This window comes from Petaurus breviceps, unplaced genomic scaffold, assembly GCF_028583685.1.
Source record: "Petaurus breviceps papuanus isolate PSGF00001 unplaced genomic scaffold, PetGlider_PUasm1.0 174, whole genome shotgun sequence".
In the NCBI taxonomy this organism is placed as follows: domain Eukaryota; kingdom Metazoa; phylum Chordata; class Mammalia; order Diprotodontia; family Petauridae; genus Petaurus; species Petaurus breviceps.
In genome coordinates this window covers 9,486,535-9,503,418 of record NW_027185761.1, presented here as the reverse complement: position 1 = coordinate 9,503,418, position 16,884 = coordinate 9,486,535, and the positions used below count along the sequence as shown (strand labels likewise).

At 37.1% G+C, this 16,884-nt stretch overlaps 1 long non-coding RNA gene across 1 annotated transcript in view; it reads left to right on the top strand.

Moving 5' to 3' along the window:
* LOC138157938 (uncharacterized) overlaps nucleotides 1-16,165 on the top strand; it is an 18,924-nt gene extending 2,759 nt beyond the window's left edge. Inside the window, exon 2 of the long non-coding RNA XR_011167511.1 lies at nucleotides 6,239-16,165. This is a non-coding gene — a long non-coding RNA (uncharacterized lncRNA). The remainder of the gene's footprint in view (nucleotides 1-6,238) is intronic.
* The last annotated feature ends 719 nt before the right edge of the window (nucleotides 16,166-16,884 follow it).

Genomic DNA, 16,884 nt, shown 5'->3' with positions numbered 1-16,884 from the left:
TTCCTTCCTTCCTTCCTTCCTTCCTTCCTTCCTTCCTTCCTTCCTTCCTTCCTTCCTTCCTTCCTTCCTTTCTTCCCACCTTCCTTCCTTCTCCTAGTCTAATGCTCTATCCATTGTGCCACCAAGCTACATATAGTAACCTAGGGATGATAGATAACTATAGGTTATGTAAGCACGGTAAGCCTGTGGTGTTATCTGGATTGACCAGTATCGTTGTGCAGTAGGAACAGCAGCAGTAGGGCAAAGTAAAAGTTTAATCATGAGAGAAATTCAGAAAGGGTCCCCTGCACAAGTAGTTTGACAGGATCACAGATCCCCTGTGGATTTGGAGTTCCTCTTCTTATCTACAAGTTCTCTGAGTCACTTCAACATTCCTCAACTTGAAAACACATTTGGGATAAGTAGTGTTCTGATGTCCATGGCTGTGTTGCCTGGGAAGTAGCTCCAGAAGTACCATTGATTTTGTTTATTAGGGTGAGCATAGAGGTAGCAATGATGCAAAAAAAAGTAGACCCCAAGTCAAAAGACCAATACCATGAGTTGTTGCTTATCATTACATAATCATATGTTTAATAAATCTGATATGTCATAACTTTCAAAGTATAGTTTCTTTAACATAGCTTATATTTGCTGGAGTGATAGAGATCTGAAAGTTAATCATTCTCCATTGTCCATATATTCATAAATCATCCTTGAAAGTGGTTGTTCTTAATTGTTTTTGTGTCTTGAGCCCTTTATCACTCTGGTAAAGCCTATCAGCTCCTTCTAAGAATAATGATTTTAAGTGAGTAAATTAAAATCATAGGATTACAAAGGAAATCAATTATATTGAAATATAGATATCAAAATTATAAAAAAATTCACATACTCCATTTTAAGAAGCCCTACCTTTAAGTTACATGTGAGGTCTTATTAACATCAGTTTTGTTTAGTCAATTGTCCAACTCCTTGTGACACCATTTGGGGTTTTTCTGGCAAGAATACTGAAGTGGTCTGTCATTTCCTTCTCCAGCTATTGGACAGACGAGGAAACTGAGGAGAGTTAAGTGACTTGCCCAGGGTCACACAGCTAGTATCTGAGGCCAAATTTTAAGTCAGGTCCTCCTGACTCTAGGGAGTCACTCTCTCCACTCTAGTCACCTGGCTGTCCATTAACATCAATATAGAATGATAATTCATGACACTATCCCTAGATTTGGAACAAAGACAATTTGGCAATCTGTGGCCCTAGACTTATTTTATCATCATCATCATCATCATCATCATCATCATCATCATCATCATCGTAATAATTTCATTATATTGGACTAGATTCTTTGAAGCTAAAATGCATCAAAATAGATATATAAATGGACAGAAAAACATCAATTATCTGACACCCAGAATGAATCAATGAGTATTTACTGAATGCCAATTATGTGTCATGTGTTGTGTTAGTTTCACAAAAGCCCCAGACATTCTTCATTTCACTCCCTATTCCCCAGTCATCTCCTCATCAACTGTCTTGCTGCCCCACCCATGCCCTTTCTAATACCACTGTTCCCCTGACCCTCCCTATTCTGGAACCATGATCAGAATCAAAGCTGCTTTCATCCCTGACCTTCCAATGTCAATCTACTCTCTTATTGTCCTATTTACCTTCCTGATAACTTTCAGGAATAAAGTGCCCCTGTGGCTACAACTCTCCTCAGTGTACTGTCTCCCACTATTATAATGCAAGCTTTTGGGGGGCAAGGACTTTCTCTGCTTTTGTATACTTATCCCTAATGCCTAATTAGCATGGCACTTGGGAAACAGTAATTATGTAATAAATATTTTTTTCATTCTTGTATTCATACAAATGCAAAAATGGGACAGTTCTTATCCTGTCCTGTAGTGAAAACACAATTAGACTTTAATAATGGCAGATGGTCACATGTCCCTATGAAGTTAATATGTGCATAAGTTTTAATTAACCTAACTGAAATTGGTACAGATGTCAAAATGAAGGAATACTTTAGATAATGCTTTTTAAAATAAAAAGAAACTGATAAAGACTTCAAAAATGATGTTTCTAGTGAGGTCAAGAAAATATAGAAGATGGTTTTGGCCTCTGAGTCAATTTCTAAAAGTTTTATTGATGTGTATTTTTTTTATATTACAAACATTCAAAGATTACCCCTTCTCTCTAAGAAATCTCTCATAACACAATAAAACAATAAAGCAAAATTAACAATTCGGTGACATATGAAAATGCATGCAACATTCTACATTTATAGCATACCAATATCTTTTTGATAAATTATTTTTGAAAATGAACAGAAGTCTATTTTCTTTCCTTTCTGCTCTGTATACTTGAACAAATAGAAAAGAAAAACAAATTCTTAGAAATAAATATGCATAGTCAAGCAAAAAAGAAATCCCTCATTGTTTATAAAAAGAATGGATAGTCTCATTCTGTACCCAAAGTCTGTCAATTCTCTGTCAGGAAGTGGGAAGTAAGTTTCATCATCAGTTCTCTGTAGTCACAGATGGTAATTTCATCGATCAGATAGCTTTCTAAATTATTTGTCTTTCCAGTGTAGTTATTGTATGAATTGTTCTCCTGATTCTATTCACTCCTCTCTGCATCAGTTCATATGTCTTTCGATGTCTCTTTGCAATAGTCTATTTTCTTATTTGTGACATTCCATCACATTCATATATCTTCATGCAAGCAATCATTCCTTGATTGACGGGCATCCCTTTAATTTCCAAGGTTTTTTGCTACTACCACTGCTATTAATATTTTTGTATGTAAAGGACTTTTTTTCTTATTTCTTTTATCTCATTTGGATATAAGCTTCACACTGATATGGCTTGGTCAAAGGGCATGCAATGTTTAATATTTTTTTTTGTGTGTAACATTAAATTTCTTTCCATAGTGGTTTAACCTATCCCCAGGTTCATTATTAGTGCATTAAGATTCCTTTGGGTCGATCATTAATATTATGGAAAGGCAGTCCAAGAATCTAAACAACTTCACATTTTTCACTATAGTTTATGAGAGAAAAAGATAGCAAAAATCCAAGGTATTATCAATTGTTGAAGAAAGCAAGTACTAGGTTTTGTACTGGAATCACTGCAGATATAATGCAATGTCTTAAACCATTAACTCTAAAACAATATATGAGTTCATTAAAATAATGATGTTGAGTAATGAGGAAAATGTTAAATTAAGTAAATATTTTTTTTACTGATGCAAGGAATCGTAGAGTAGATTTTAGAATGGTTTTAATTTTTAAAAGTTTTGACACTTTAAGGATTATCCCCAGTTTTTCAGAAAGAAATCTATTTTCTGTGATACCTCGGTAGCCAACCATGTTAGATAACCTTGTGCTATAGTCTAATAATCAAATAAGGCAAAGCAATTGTACATAAATTTAAAAGATAGTGAGACAGAGCAATATTCACTAGAAATATGCATAAGAACTGCCTTGGTTGGAAAACCTAAAGGGCTAATGAGCAAATATATTAATTGGAAAAAACTTAATGGAGCATGGGGCTAAATAAACAGCTAAAGGTTTGTATCTTGATGAAAGAGAAAAAGGTTACACAGATGACAGAAGTAGAAGTCATTCTTAACTTTAGGGAGGATCATGTAATTTCCAGAGAGTGAGAAGAGCTGAAGAAGGGAAGTTGCAAAAAATATTAGCAGGAGGGAAGCTGGGGTCAAGTTGATGAGGAAAACAAGGGTGATCTGGAAAGTCTGGGAGTTACCAAAGTAATCCTGACACCAATCCCCAGTGGGTTCACCATTGCCTTTATTAGTAGATAATTGGTTCCCAATTTGCTGCCAAGAGCCTAGGGTAAAAGGCAAAAGAGGAGGGAGAAGGGAGATGTTAAACATCAAAGACCACTCCCATGGACACTGACTCCATTGTGTGTATTTGATTGTGGTGGACCAAAGGAAAGGAGGATTATTGTTCAATGAGATAAATCATTAAAGTACACAGCCAAATTTCATTACAGCATAAAGGAAATTCACTCAAGTGTGAGTGAATTGTTGCTGTTGAAGCATGTCACAAATTGAATTCATGTTGTTCAGATGTCTTTGCTCAGGTTTTTAAAAATCTAAGCGATGTCTTCTATGTGCTTCCTATTGCTATTTACTTTTAGTCCACAGGGCTCTCTAGGAGGCTCCCAATTTGAGGGTTAGGACTCTTTTGCAAAGGAATGAAGAGGCCTTCTAGTACAAAGTCTTCATTTTACAGATCAGTATTTGCTAAAAGTCACAGACATTAAGCGGTTTGTGCATGATCATGCACTCATTAAATGATGGAGGTAGAATCTGAGTCCTGGGCCTCCAATTCCCGAATCCTGGGCCTCCAATTCCCGAATCCGTGCTCCTTGCATTGCACTTTTCTGTATAGGCCATTTTCCCTCCTCTTTTTGTCCTGTCCCAGGGCATTTTGATGGGTTGTGAAGAGAAGATATCAAAAATGTCCTACATTCAATTCCTCCTGGGGCCACTTCGCAGTAGCGTGACCATGGACAAGTTGCCTAACTTTTTTGAGTCTGTTTCTTCATCTGCGAAATGGGGCTAATAATACTTGTAGTATCCTTACTCCAGATGACTTTTGTCAAGTGAGCATCATATAAGGCAATATGTAAACTATGATCATTTGTGTTAGCCTTCCTGAATCATCTGTCTATTCAGTTTCCTTTCTTCTGTTTAACCTATTCATCCCCCACCTCTTCTCAAGAGCCCTAGGCACTTTTTTTTCCTATAAAAATTGTATTTGCCTGTAGCTGTTCTAAAGAATAGCACTTTTCAGTTCCATTCCATGGATATCAACCACTTATCTGGAAATATTTAAAGGAGGGAGGGCTCTCTTTCTATCCCTCCTCCACTCACCTCCCTCCTTGCCTGGACAGCAAATTCCTTATAATATCCCTATTTAGGTATTTACATTTTGATGTAAATTTAAATTTAATTTGTAAAATTTAAATTGTAAAATTTGTAATTTTTTTACAATTACAAAAAATTGTAAAATTAAATTTAAATGTAAATTACAATTTAACATTTTAATGTAAAAAATCCATTTGGTTTCATTAAATGGTGGGGGTTGGGGGGAATAGTATTTGTATAGTTTTATTATGATCCTCACTATACAAATGAGGAAATTTATCAACAAGCATTCAGTAAGAGCATACTATGTGCCAGGCATCGTGCTAGGAGCTAGAGATACAAGGGAAACTGTGGTTTAATGAATTTTGCTCAATGCTTTAGTTTTAGGAAGGAGTGAGAGAGTTGGGTCATTTACCTCTTGATTCAGGGTGCTTATTGTTTTTTTTTCTTCATTCTACCACTCTGCCTCAAAATATAGAATGCCCTAAATTTCTTCTCATTTCTAACAGAATCAGAAATTCACAGAATATGTGAGTTGGAAGGTCATAAGGACCCTTTTAGGTCAATATTTACCCGACCAAGATTCTCCTATGTGACATATCCAACAAGTGGTTGTCCAGTCTTTCCTGGAAGACCTCCAGTGAAGAGAACTCTGTCTCCACTCCATCTTTGAACAGCTTTCATTTCTATTCATTTTCTCCATCATATCAAGCACAAATTGGCCTCTTTATAACTTCTACCATAGTTCTTACTTTAGGATCCAAGAAAAACAAAATCGTAAGCCATCATCGTTATGATAGCCCTCCCAGTACCTATAGATTTGAAGACTACTATGTCCTCTAAGCCTTCCCCAGGACAAACATCTCTAGTTTCTTTAATCAGTCTTCATATGGCAGGGTCTCTATTTATCTCAACATACCCATCATTTGGAATGACTCCAGCTTGTCTATTTCCCTTCTATGATGTGACATCTATAACCGAACACAGTTCTCCAAATGGTCAGATACAGTCTGACTCAAACAGATTATGGCAGAACCATTATCCCCCTTAATCTGCACACTAAGCCTCTTGATCTAGCCTAGGAAGGCATTAGCTTTTTTGACTGTTAAGTCACACTGTTTTATTTTATCATTTCAACAAACACTTACTGCTGAGTCTACTGGGCTTTATTATTAAACATTAGAGATACAATATAAAAAAAAGCACCTCAGGTGCTGTCTTAAAGGGGCTTACAATCTAGTATGTTATCATGGTACAGTAAGGAGCTTAATTTTTATGCACAGAAAGGAGGGAAGCCAGCATAAATAATAAGACGTTACTCAATTTAACAGGGTTTCATCTTTTATCTTATTTCACTCACTTTTCTAGGAAATATTATTGGATTCCTGGCAAGCCCATTGCAGAAGGACAGAAGAATTTTACACACACAGTTCTCTTCTCAAATTTTACCATTTTGGGTTACAAGTATGTATTTAGGATTAAGCTTAATATAGAGTTTCTGAGTTCTTCACTGGACAGTTTATTCAGCTCTCTTCAAACCTAAGCCTAGAGACTTCTGCTGTTGCTGGAGGAATAACCCTAATTTTCAGTGATAACCAATGCCTACCTACAAATACCTATGGATATGGATCTATAGCCAGGCCACAATGTAGTAGAGTTGGATTTCCTTTTATTTCTGCATGTTCCCCTGCCTCTGCCTGAATTGTGGTTCTAAGAGGCAAGTATACCTTCTGCTTCTGGCACCAGGAATTAATCCTTCCAAAGAGGAATGGCAGATAACAAATGGTCATAAAACAGAGACATCCTGTATCTAGCCAAGAACAGGACATACTTGGGCAAAAATCTTCCTTGTCCACAATGACCTACAGACCTCTCTGGAAACATTGCTTTTTCTGAAGGTAAAAGAAGCCTGCAGTCTGTCTTTGCTCATCCTGGCTGGCTACTTTCCTAGGGCTTCAGATTGGAGAAGAGATAGGAGGCAGACACAACTGGACCTTGATAGCCAACACCTTTCATTGCAGCTACGTATCTGATTCGGAGGACTCTTGGTAGCTATGACCCTAAAAGAATCAGTTTGCATGCTGCTTTATCTTTTCCAGATTTAGATACTCTTTCATTATCTGTCTGGGAATGATTGGATGAACAAGTTTTTGAGTGAATTTCCTCATTCTGTAAAGGTTGAACAGGCTGTAACAAGCCTCTAGAGATACTGGATCTGCATTTAAATTCTCCCTTTGACATTACTCTCTGTGTGAACTTGAGTAAGAAGACATTTAGTCTCCTTGGGTCTCAGTTTCTTTATCTGTAAAATGGATAAAGGGACTGGGTAGATGGCCTCTAACAACCTTCTCAGCCCTAGAATTATGATCCTTTGACTTGTCTCTGGACCTGCAGCTACAAGTTCTTCATGACTACAAGTGCAGCAAATTTTCTGCCATGCCATATCTCTTTCCAGGGCTTAGACTCACATAGTAAGTTAGTGGCAGAGATAGGTCCAGAATCTAGGGCTCTTGACTTCTAGTCCAAGTTTGCCCCATAGTCCTATGCTGCCACTTTATGTGCCAGGGCTGTGACAAACATGGAAGGCGGGGTGGGAGAAGTCAAAGTCAGATGGGATTAGTATCCTTCCAAAATGCCTCAAGGACTGGAATCTAATGAAGTAAACGTCCAGAAAACGCATGGGTAAGGCATGATGTGGACAATGATGCCACTACTTTTTTTCACTTAATGTAGGGGGAGAAAGAGTTCAATTCTATTGGAAGAAGGAAAGTGAATGAATAATGGCAATGGGGCTGTTTTATTGAGCCTCAAATAACAACAACAACAAAGAGAAAAGTAATCCTTAATAGAACAGTCATTTTTTTGTTGGGAAGTTGTTCTAAACAAAGCTGCATCACTGTAAGGAAACCACCCAGGTAAATGCAGAACTACTGTCAGAAGCAATTGTGTTTCAGTCTATGTATTGCAAATAACTGGATCAGATCCTTTATGGTAGCAGCACAAGTTTAACCTGGAAAAAGATTTGGAACCATTTTGAAAAAGGAGTCTACCATTATAAGAAGCTGCAGGACTCTGGTATGGCTCTTTCAAAGTCAACACAAAGGTTTGAACAAAGCTTCTAGAAGTTTCCCTCAGCAAAGCAATGATCTTTTTTGGCTCATGCTTAGTAGCCCAGTATATGATATACTCCTTTAGAGTCTTTTAAGTAACAAAATAAATTCCAGGCCACCAGATACAGCTTTTAGCCAATGCTTTCATACAAACATTTCCCAGATGTGATGCATGAAGCATGGCTAAAATAAGATGATGACCGCTTTCTGGAATAACAAGGCAATTTCCTCATAAAAAAAGGCATCTTTTATGGGCAAATAACTCATGTTCACAGTTAGCATACAGACTTAATTCCTCAAGCAGTTTTTCTACCAGCAACATTCCTTATCCCTAGTCCAACTTGGAATCTAGTGAAATTAATGCAATTTCACCAACCCAGAGAAGCTGACTGGGGGTCTTCAGGCATAAAAACCTCCACTGGAAATGAAACAACACTAAATAGGATCTGTAGTGGCAAGTAGCTCAGAGCTTCAGCCTTCAAAATATTGTGATGTAGCTCCTAAGTGTTTCTGTAGCAGCCAGTTGTCTATACCCCCTTGACTTTAAGCTCAGGGGTGGGGAATCTGTGCGTTCGAGGCCACATGTGGCCCCCCCAGCTCCCCAAGTATGGCCCTTTGATTGAATCAAATGTGGCCTTGAGGCCACAGGTTCCCCACCCCTGCTCTAGCTCCTCCCAATTGGAAAAGAACAGGATAAAAAACTTACAGATTGCACTGTCAGCCACCTGAGTTGGCTGGGTCAGATTGACCTAGGCTTTGTCCTCTAGTCTCCCCTACCCTTACTATCTCCTCCCTTCTTTCTTGCAACATGAGGGAGTAAGGGGTTGGTTAACTGCCTAGCCTTAGGCACTGCCAAGTGACTATAATCAAGAGAAATGAAAGATAAACTCAGAAAACAAGGAAACCCTTAGTTCATTTCAATTCTACCCTTAGGAGTTCACCTATGAAACATGTAGGATTAAATAGCTTGTAAAATATACTCTCAAGATGGTTTTCTTGACCACTGAAACCTCCTCATTCCTGCTGTAGGACACTCAGATGGCATTTATAGTCACACTTGAAACACTGAAAAAAAAAAGACTCAGGGTTAAACACACACACAGACACACACACACACACACACACACACACACACACACCAATGCAAAAGGAAGGGTCCATGTAATGAGGATAGAAAGCTCCAGGGAAAAGGAAAAAAAAACAGCCTGTGAGAAGAGGGGCTGAGGGAGGAGACAGGCAAGGATGGAAAAGGGGATGAGAGAGATCTGACTCAAATTAGACCCTCAACTCAGATCACTGAGTAGCCCTAATAAAATGATCCACTCCCCTGAGGAGCTATGGAATTCCATCCTGAAAGTTTATGCATAGGGTAAGTGTCCAGTCACAAGAAATTAGTCTAAGAATGGAACTAGAAGATGGTGACACAATTAGGGTGTGGGCTTATCCTTAGAAAATAGTAACAACTGACATTTATGTAGTGCTAGAAGGCTGAAAATTTTTTACATATATTATTTCATTTGGTTCTTCCAACAAAACTGTGAAATTAGTATTGTTATTTTCTTCAATTTACAGATTAAACACTCAATGGACTCAGAGAAATTAAGGGATTGGCTCAGGGTCACACCAGCATTAAGTATCTCAGGCAGGATGGGTCTGAAGTCTTCCTAACTCCAATTCAAGAGTCCTAGCCACTCTGTAACTGTGGCAACAGAACATACTGGAGGGTGATAGAGGGAGGAGGATCTGAATTATAATCCCACCCCAAACACTTGGTAGCTTTATGACCCACGGCAAATCTCTCTTAGCTTACTTCCTCAGACATAATATGGGGATTATAAGAGCATCTACCTTTCAGAGTTGGTGTTGGTGATGTTTGCCCTTCATATCTGAAGAGGATCGATGATATCACAATGTTGGGGTCAAGGCACAGTGTGTCTGTCTGTGGCTGATGGGTCCAATATGAGCTGGGAAGGCTTTACCACAGATCAGACACAAATAGTCCATTTGAGCATTGGAGATGGAGATGTCTTTAGATTTGCATATCTCACATTTCATTTGTGCTACTATGATTCTGCTTAGACCCACACTGATAAGTGATAAGGATGTGATCCTGGAGAGATGGGCTGGACAGTTCCATAGTGTCTTCAACAGACTGTCATCAACCAGTGCTGAAGCCATTGACCACATGCCTCAGGTTGAAGTCAGTCACTTTCTAGTTGAATTTCCAACTGAAGAAGAGGTATTTAATGCCATTAGGCTCCTCTTGTGTGACAAAGAGCCTGGCACTGATTCAATCTCAGCAGAGATATACAGTGCAGGTCATATAGAAGCTGACTGAAATCTTCCACATAATATTGTAAGAGGAGGTTATGTCCCACAGCTTCCACTGTTCATCTCTATAAAGGAAAAGGAAACAGTCCTGGGACAATCACAGTGGCATCTCTTAGTCATTGCTGACAAATTCTTGCCAGAGTCTTCCTTAATTGCTGGTCCGTCACCTAGAAGTTGGGTATGAGGGTTAAAAAAAATCACACACACACACATACATGCATACCCATACACACAAATACACATATATAAGACTATGCATATAATATATACACAGGATGTTCCAAAAGTTTTACAGCATTTTAAAGCTACAATAGCTGCAATAAGAGTTGGGAACTCTAGCTCTATCTATCTATCTATCTATCTGGCTACCTACCTATCAATATAGCTTTATAAACTTTAAATGACTGTATAACAAGAGAAGCAATGCCATGATGGCCCTTCATGCCGTGAGAAGCTTTAAATGTATAGAGAATATAAAGGTCTGGCTACAGACAGCATGGTGGGACTTCTTGACTTCCACTGACTTCAGTGTTTCATTACTACTTTATGATTCAGTCCATTCTGTAGACTGCATTGTTCTTGAGTAAAACCATTTGTGCCTTAGTGCTATCTTGTACTACGTGGCTACACTGTATGGCTCTAACATTGTCGGATAGAGTGTCTGGCTTAAGTTCATTGCAACACACTACTACCTGAGGAACATTGTAGAAAGTGTCCTCCTGCTGACAATTCATAGAATCACACAACCTGAACACCAGAAGTGCCTTCAGAAGCCATCTAGTGAAACCCACAAATGACCTATAATCTCCCTAACAAAACCCTATGTGAATGTCTTTTCCCTATAGAAGAGGTAATGGGTCCAAATCGGCCACCTTTTGTAGAAGAAAAGCATAACAGAAAGTGAATAACCCCAGGTAGGCTGGAGGGCCTTGCTTTGTTCTTGGATTGTAGGAATAATGGTTTGAGTCTGAGAAAAAGAGAATGAGACAGACAGACAATCAGAAAGACAGACAGACACACACACACACACACACACACACACAGAGAGAGAGAGAGAGAGAGAGAGAGAGAGAGAGAGAGAGAGAGAGAATATATTGATGTGGCAGCCTAAGAAGGGAATATTGGATATCTTAATTCTCCTTTTTTTTATTTTCTATTGTTACATGACATAGTAAAGCAATGAAGGATTTCCTGTAGTCTTTTTTATTAGGTCATACGCTGTTACTTCTATTATGAAGACATCCTGTTGTTACTGCTGTTCAGTCATTTCAGTCAGGTCCAATTCTTTATGACCCCATTTGGGGTTTTCTTGGCAGAGATACTGAAGTGGTTTGCCATTTTCTCTTTCAGCTCATTTTACAGATGAGGAAACTAAGGGAAACAGAGTTAAGTGGTTTATACACAACTAGTGTCTGAGGCCAGATTTGAACTCAGGAAAGTAAGTCTTCCTGACTTTGGGTTTGGCACTCTTATTTGCTGCACCACCTAGCTGCCTCAAAATATAGTACCATAATTGGAATCCGGGAAAGTCAGATCTGAAATTCTCTGGCTCTTGGGGTTGTTTAATATTTCATGTCTAGAAAGTTTATTACTTATTATACCCATCAGTTAATAATGATTGTGTGTCTCTAATATCATTACTGAAGATTAGTCCGTTTATAATCTTGGTCAAGGTCAAGTTGTACAAACACCTTAATCCTAACAAGAACAGCAAGGAATTAATTGAATTTATGTAATGAACAAGAATGTTGCTTAAGGGCCTTCTTACTAGTATAGTCCCACAAAGTCTTATTTTACCATTAATCTACAGTGCTTATTATCATCCACCTGGCTTGAGAATACATTGTTTGATTAGTTTATTCATGATAATTTTCATGGGGAGTAGGATGATATAATGAAAGGGAATTTTGACTCTCAAGTCAGAAGACTTGGGTTCAAATGCTCCTTCTAATATTACCTACATGACGCTTGTCAAGGCACCTAAAGTTGGTGAGCCTCAGTTTCCCCCTCCACAAAATGAGGAGTTTGAACAGGATCTGCTCTGAAGTCTACCCTAGATCTAGAATCCTACGTTTCCTCCCAAAGTAAATGTACAACTGTAGCTTTTTAATGGATTATTTTACTATCTCGACCCAGGCACAATGGCATTGGTTCTCCTTTATATGCTTCTAGAGAGTCAGATAACTCTCTATGAAATTTGTTGACAAGTTCCTGTATTCAATCAATGGTATCACTGTTTTAAATCCTAGTTCCTAGAGGTATAACTATCTTGTTTCTTAAGGCCTTTGTGCTGCCTTCTACTTTTTAGGAGTGGGTATATAACCGTTAAGGAGTCATACATTCAGAATGCATCTTGAGCATTTGTTGAATGAGCATCATAATCTCAGACCATGCCTCATGGTCACAAAAGCTTTGGCAGTGGGTACTGTGAGAAATGTCATGGATGGTACCTCTACTGATTATTGTTAAATCACAACTAGGTCTACCATTTCCATTCTGAATTCATGAACATTTATGAGTTACTCTTGAAAATATGATAATATCCAGCAATTTTACTATAGAATCTCTGAATATGCTCTTTCAGTGTAGTTTTATTTCCACACAAAGTCAAATTCAGATGATAGAGGCCAGACAGTATCAGCTATTATAAGCTGCTTCTGGATTCTGTTCTGCTAGATTCTAAATGACATCCTTTTGGTGTGGCCCTTCTTACAGAATCTATATTCTTAGATCTGCAAGCAGAACAGTAATGTCATGGATCTGAAGACATTGTGGAGCAGGCATTTCTTGTGTTTCACAGGCCCTGGAGGAAAATATTCTTTGCTAGAATATTATGGATAGCATTTTATATGAGAATCTGTGATTTTTATTTCTATGACATCCAAAGATGCACTGTCACTTAGTAGGGCCTTTTTTGCAGCCATTTTAAATGTTGAGTTTGGTTTAGTCAAAAGGCATTTTTAGAGGGTTACACTGTGAACTCTACATACAGGGAGATTGATATAAAATATAGGTATAATATGTTAGCTAAGAAATACTCCAAATTGAAGTATTGTAACAAATGGCACAGCCCTTCAATAGAAGCAGCAATCCCCTACCAGGCTCATGGTTCCTTTTGTGAAATTTAATTCTCTGAGCATGGACTAGTGAAGCTGATGCTAAAGTATGTTCTCATTAATCCCATAATTCACCAAACATGTGTTCTTAGGTAAGTCAGGACACTGAGAGATCTTATTGTACGGAACATAGAGTCAGATAACATGCTTCTGTTCAGGGCTCCTTATCTTGGCTTCCAGCCTAGTCACTCTGTATAAAAATCCCATGAAACGATTGACTGACATCAAATTCCTCTAAATACTCGAAAGCACTCACTGGGTTTGCTTAGATTCTAGGACTGGTGTCAGCCAATTACATTTGTTGGGTTAAATCTAGCCAGCTGCCTGTTTTTGTATGACTTGTAAGCTAAGAATTTTTAAATATATTTTTAGATAAATATTATTGGAACACAACCAAATTGATTCATTTATGTATTATCTATGGCGTATGTAACCACAGAGTTGAGTAATTGTGACATAGGCCATATGTGTGGCTCTCATCATTTTGCACTGGGGTTTAGAGCACTACAAATTGCACTGGCACAGTTGTAACTCAACAGTATTTCAAGTGCTACATGCCATTTCCATACTGTAACATTATTTAATTTTTATTAATGGTGCATATCGATCATGTCAAAACAGGAAGAGAAAAAAAGTTTTATTACAGTTTTTTGAACTCAGGGCCAATACTGATTTTTTTTTCTGAATAAGGACTGCCCTCAACAACTAATATTGAACACTGAAAGGCTTGGAAATTAGCTTTTTTTGCAAACTTGATAATGGTTGTTAATGAATTCAACCTAAAATGATAAGCCCAAAAAGTTCTAAAATGTGAAACTTAGACTATGGCAAAGTTAATTTGAAAACAACTAATGTTGAAATTACAAGTAATGTCAAGCTGCTCACACATTTTCTGTGCTGTCAAAAGTTAAAATAAGAAGCAAGATCTCTATTTCCACACAAATTTGTAATGGATACATTTTCTGAGCTCAAACTATAATTCCAGCAGCATTTTTTGGAACTTGATGCAATTGCAAACAAAATTTCCTTATTTCAAAATCCACTAAACTGTGGAATCCAGAAGCTTCCACTTACTCATCAATTGGAAGTGCTTAATCGGCAACTTTCTAAAAAGGAAATGTCAAACAAAGAATAGGATATAATAAAATTGTATAAATGCTTTATGAGTGACAAACATGTTCAATTATAATCATATGCTTGGGGACTGATATCAGTATTTGGTAAAACTTATTTGTGTGAAAAGGCATTTTCAAAGATGAAATATATAAACTATAATTATGAGATCAGCTTTAACAGACAAACATTCACAATCTGATTTCAATGATGACAAGGAAAATTAACTTTGAACCCCAATTAAGCAAAATGTTATTGCTTTAAAAAAGAATTGCATTCTTTTCATTTGTAGGCCTGTATTACTAAAATTGCATTCAATTATTATTATCATATTTTTAATTTTGTCACTAAAATTTTTTGTAGGAATTTGTTTTCTCTCTCTTGTTATTTAAGGGAATTATATCTCTAGTTTTGCCTCTTGGTCAATAAACGTCTAAAATATTTTCTATCTGGCTTTTTACAGAAAGTTTGCCAACTCTTGTTCTAGGATGAGGAAACGCTATCTTTCTTTTTAAAAAAAAATATTTATTACATTTCTTTCAATTAATAAGCATTTTATCAATCTGTCCTTTCCACTCTCCTCCCTTCTCTCCCCCCAAGGTACTTACATAATATTGAGCAAAAACAAAAACACAGAAAATAAAGTCCTCAATACACAGCCACATTAAAAAGCAAAACAAATTCCCATATCAGCTATGCCAGTGATTGTATGTCTCTCTCCGTTTTAATTTCATCATCTGTTCATCAGGAGATGAGTATATCACTCACTTATGGTTTATCATTGTATTGATTATAGTTCTAAAGTCTTTCAAATTGTTTTTTCTTTATAATGTTGTTATCACTGGATAATTGTCTCCTGGTTCTGCTAACTTCATTCTGTTACATTTCATAGGGGTCTTCTCCATTTCCTCTTAAACTGTCTGTTGCATCATTTTTAGGGTACAATAATATTCCATTACATTCATATATCACAGTTTCTTTAGCCATTCTCCCAAGAGGAATCCAACCCCTTAGTTTTGAATTTTTGACTGTGATGACAAGAGCCGCCATAAGTATTTTTCTTTTGTTTCTTTAGGGTATAGGCCTAGTGGTGGGATAGCTCAATCCAAGAGTAGAGTATAGTTAGCTATCTTTCTGGACATAGTTCCAAATTGCTTTCCAGAATGATTGGACCAATTCACAGCTCCAATGTACTAGTGTGCCTATTTTCCCAGAATTCCTCTATCATTTTCCATTTTATTGTTTTGTCATCACTGTCAGTCTGATGGATATGAAGTGTAACCTAAAAGTTGCTCTAACTTACAATTCTATAATTGTTAGTGATTTAGAATATTTTTTTCATATGATTGTTGATAGCTTGGATTTTTTCCTTTAAAAACTGCTTGCTTGTATACTTTGGCCATTTATCAATTGGGAAATGGCTTATCCTTATAATTCTTTAACTTGGAAATGAGACCTTTATTAGAGAAACTTGTTGCAAAAATATTGCCCCCAGTTATCCATCTCCCTTTTATTACATGAGATTTGTTTATGCAAAATCTTTTAAATTCTATATAATAATATTGTCCAGTGTATCTTGTGTGAACTTCTGTATCTCATTTAATTATAAATTCTTTCTTCATCGATAGATTTATAATGTGATCTTTTATATCTAGGTCATGTACCCTTTTGGAGTTTCTCTTGGCATATGGTATGAGGTGAGGGTCTATAGTTAATTTCTGTCAGAGTGATGTCTAGTTTTCCCAATAGTTTTTTATCAAATAGTGTATCCTACTCAGTAAGTGTCTTTGGGTTTATCAATCACTATGAAACTGTATTTTTTTGTTTCTATATATTATGTCCCTAATCTGTTCCACTGATTAGCCTTTCTTTTTTTAACCATTTAAATTTGAGATTGTTCAGGTGTCTTCTTCCTAGAATATTCCTTCACAATGCTGGCCCCCCTCTCCTATTGGCAAGTTCCTTCTGTGGACTTTCATTCTGGAGACAGACAGTTAATTTGCTAAAATACAAAAGGAAACTACTTATAAAATACAAATGGAAACTACTTATAATTAAATATGGGGATAAACTTTTATATGCTCAATTAATTGTTTCAATGAAAACACAAAGTTAGGGGGGAAATGTTATTGGGGGCAGTTACAAAGAAATAGAACTGATCAGGGCAGAACTGAGGTCTCCTTGGATGAGCTGATCAGGTCACACACAGCTGATCCAGTGGGGGAGGAAATAGAAAGGTTGCCTGCAACAAGGTGGTAATAAAGGAGCAAGAATTAGGGTGTGGCTATTATCAATTCATTAATCTGATGTCACTTATAGTGAGATTGAGGACATTCTGGTGGAG